This window comes from Notolepis coatsorum (assembly GCF_963971535.1).
Source record: "Notolepis coatsorum genome assembly, chromosome: 4".
NCBI lineage: Eukaryota > Metazoa > Chordata > Actinopteri > Aulopiformes > Paralepididae > Notolepis > Notolepis coatsorum.
Window position 1 is genome coordinate 155,306,668 of NC_140168.1, and position 4,240 is coordinate 155,310,907.

A 4,240-nucleotide genomic window follows, 5' to 3' on the forward strand; every position below is an offset into this window, starting at 1 on the left:
GCACCTTCGTGAGAGAAGACTTGTATGCAGCCAAGAGATGGCGCAGTGTACAGTATCTGGCAGAACAGTTCTGGAGTCCCTGGAAACGAGAGTATCTTATGAACATTATCGCAAGGCAGCGTTGGCACTAGTGATGTGACGATTCATCGATTTGCATCGGTGCGCCGGCATACACGTTCACGATGCAAGTGCACCGGTGGAATATGTCCGCGTCGGCAAAATGTCAGGCTGAACTCGCGATGCATCTTGTTGTAGCGTCTTTGCATCGGTCAAAAACCGATGCATTGATATAATTTCCTCTCATCCACTTATCAGCAGTGCACTGTGACTGCACACACACACACAGCAGATACTATTGCTTTGCTACTACATAAGGCGAGAGCCGCGTCACAGTTATCAACAAACAGTGGAAGTCGAGGAGACATGAATAGAATTGCTCAACATGCTAACGCTAGTAGCCTCTGGCTAACGCCAGTTAGCCGTTCAGCTAATGCTAAACTAGTGTCTAACTAAAGTGACTCTGCAACACAGTAACATTAGTGAGGAGGGGGGGGGGGGGTATATAGGTTGTTTGCAGGTGACGTCATTCGCTCTAGTGGAATGTTGTTGGGGGTCAGGAAGTGATTTGCACATAACGAAGATACTCATAGTCAGTGAGACTCTCTGATTAAAATGCCAAAGTTTTGCGCGGTTTACGGCTGTACCAACCGATCGAATCGGGAAAAAAACAAGGGGTACTTTCGAGTCCCGAAAGTGGTTATACATAAAGGGGAGAAGTTTAAAAAAGTCACAGAAAAACGGCGGCAGGCGTGGATCAGAAATCTCCGGTTGAGGTCTGGAGGAGCCGAATCAGACAACGCGCGTATATGCAGTGACCACTTTGTGAAAGGTAAGGCAGTAATTTAGCTACTTACATAGCTGGATAAAACTGACAAAAATACAGACCAGGAGGCAATATTGCTGGAAACATATAGCTAACGTTACATCTGTGATATCACCCTGTGTGTTTGTGTTTCGCAGCTAGATAGCTGACGCTATCTTCCGGTGTCTTTGTTTTTAAGCAATGCTAACATTAGCTAGCTATCACGGCCAGTGGTTTTCAACGATCTCTTAGGACCGAAACTACTGTTATCCCTCTTTGCTGTCATTGTTGGGTGTTTATCACTTTGCTATTTATTTTATTCAGGCTGCCCGAGTGCTGCCAACGATGTAGACTCTCCAGACTGGGCTCCTACAGTTAACCTTGGTTACCAGCAAGGTAAACCAATGACAGAGGCATCATGTCAACGTGAGGAAAGGTTGAGGTCCAGAAAAGCAGATGAGACCTGCACCGATGCAGCAGAGGCATTGCTGGACCTCGGTGAGGGCTCACAGAGCCCAGCATCGGAATACCACAAAGGTAAATTAAATATAATGCATGGAGGAGCTTTCATGTAGCCAATGTTACATTAAGTATTTTGACAACTATGTATGTCACTTGTTTACATCATATGTGTGGGAGAGAGACAGACAGAAGGGGGAGAGTGTGGGAGAGAGACAGACAGAGAGAGAGAGTGTGTGTGGGAGAGAGACAGACAGAAGGGGCAGAGTGTGGGAGAGAGACAGACAGACAGTGTGTGTGGGAGAGAGACAGAGAGAGAGAGTGTGTGTGGGAGAGAGACAAACAGACAGAGAGACAGTGTGTGTGGGAGAGAGAGAGACAGAGTGTGTGTGAGAGAGACAGACAGAAAGGGGGAGAGACAGAGTGTGTGACAGACAGAGAGAGACAGAGTGTGTGTGGGAGAGACAGACAGAAAGGGGGAGAGACAGAGTGTGTGACAGACAGAGAGAGACAGAGTGTGTGTGGGAGAGAGACAGACGAGAGTAAATTAAATGTATTTTGACAACTATGTATGTCACTTGTTTACATCATAATTTAACAAATAATTACCACCACCTTTATACAATTTGTAAATTATATAACTAAACTATCTTTTCCCCTCTTATCCCCTTTGCCAAATATATTCTATGTAGATGCAGGCTGCCAGACAGACCTGACTATGGAGGATCTTGAGAAGATGGAGGATGTTCTGAATCACTCCGTAGTGGAGCTGAGTGACCTCAGGAAAAAAGTACTGGACAGGGAATTTAGTCCAGATGCTTTTCAGAACAACGAAGAGAAGACTAAATTTTACACAGGATTGCCCAATTTCTTAGTTTTGATGCAAGTGTTTCAGCTATGTGAGCCACACATCAACTATAGCTCTTTGTCGGCGCTCTCCAAATTTAAACAGTTCATGTTGGTCTTAATTCGGTTGAGACTAAACCTTCCACTCCAAGATTTGGCCTTCAGGTTCAATGTTTCCTGTTCCACTGTGTCTCGAATTTGGCACAAGATAATTGGCATACTTCATGAAAGATTAGAGTTTATAATAGAGTGGCCAGAGCGAGAGGTGCTGCAAGCTACAATGCCAATGTCATTCAGGCAAGCATTTGGGTGTAAGGTTGCTGTAATAGTGGACTGTTTTGAAGTTTTCCTTGAAAGGCCATCTAATTTGCTGGCAAGAGCACAAACTTGGTCCAATTATAAACACCATAACACAGTTAAATTTCTCATTGGCATTACTCCTCAAGGATATGTCACATACATCTCTCGTGCTTGGGGAGGGAGAGTGAGTGACAAGCAGATAACTGAAGAGAGTAGCCTTCTAAATAATTTGTTACCCGGAGACATTGTTCTGGCAGACCGTGGCTTTACTATAGGGGATAGTGTGGGGTTTTACTGTGCTTCATTGAAGATGCCTGCTTTCACAAAAGGGAAGAGCCAGCTATCTGCATATGAAGTTGAGCAAACAAGAAAACTCGCTAATGTGCGTATTCACGTGGAAAGGGTCATAGGATTAGTGAGAAGAAAGTACCAAATTCTGCAGAGTACCCTCCCCGTTGAACACATGGCTGTAAAAACAGGCGAGTCACTGGCGCTGATTGATAAGATTGGAGTCATTTGCTGTGCATTATCCAATCTTTCGGACTCTGTTGTCCCACTGGAGTAAGCAATATTCTATTCATCTAAAGGTCAAATAGGAAAATAAGATGCATGCCCTGCATAGTTTTGCATTGAATGATTTGAGGTAGATTTGATTATAAATAATGGGTCGATGTTTTCTCAGACCTCCACTAACGGGTGCGTAGTTCTAGCCCGGACTACAAATAGTTTAATGATAATATTGAATAATAATATTTCAAATATATGTATATGTCTCCCTCTACCTGTCTGTCATTATTATTTTATTGAAATAAAAATGTATTAATTTCATTCAATTAATCTTTGTCATTTTTAAATCAGTTCTAATTAGATTTGAATGGTTGTTTGTAGTTAAACTATGTTTGAATCCGTTATTAAATTATCTTTGTCTTGAGAAAATCATATTCATTGTCTATGTAGTTACAATGAAAATACTGGGTGCTTGTAGTAGGATGTAGCTTACACCTGGAAAAAATTGTCCAACTTGGTCGCTTTCTTTCTTCACAACATGTGACCATTTCATGTAGTAGTTTTCAGAGGAAACGGCCTAGGGGAAACCGAGGCACAACATGGAAATGTAACCCCTCTTCCCAGCTCCCAAGAACCACCAGCAACAAGTGATGTGAAGCCCTTTAGGTTTATTTTGATCAGGGTGGTTAACAACAAAAATATAACAACCTAGGAATAACTACACAAACAAAAGAAACAATTAATTAACCTAAACTACTTATATATTTCAGATATCAATTTGTTTTATTTGTGCCTATATAACTAAAGCTATAAGATTTTGACCTGTTGTGATATTCATGTTCTATAAACTACCATTTATTTACAATTTATTACAGGAATATGCACAGATTAAAGAAACATTTCAAACATGATTTGGTTCACTTTGTGAAGTGCTGTCCCAACACTTCAGGAAGAACACAGTGTCTGAAGAACTCTTGAACTTTGGGAATGACATTGACCCAGAGTTCCGCATCAGGCAAAATCCTCTCTACAAAGATGTCATTTGTGTTCCACACTACAAAGTCACAATAGTCAGCACCCACAATGTGGAGCTGAGCCTGTACTTGGTAGTAGTACGCGTGCTTCCTGTCCAGTTTCACATCGTCCCCATCGAAGATGAGACAGAAGCCCTGGTCTCCAGCACACAGGCGTAGATTGGCCTCCTCCTGTTTGCTGTGTGGGCACTAAAAGTTCACAATGAAAATAGTCACTTCTTCTGCATAGTAT

The 4,240-nt window shown here is 42.3% G+C and overlaps 1 long non-coding RNA gene across 1 annotated transcript; it reads left to right on the top strand.

Annotated features, from left to right (window-relative positions):
• The first annotated feature begins 657 nt into the window (after nt 1-657).
• On the top strand, nt 658-2,364 carry LOC311226267. The gene is made up of 3 exons (XR_014619535.1): nt 658-889; nt 1,187-1,399; nt 2,014-2,364. It is a non-coding gene; the product is annotated as an uncharacterized lncRNA (long non-coding RNA).
• The last annotated feature ends 1,876 nt before the right edge of the window (nt 2,365-4,240 follow it).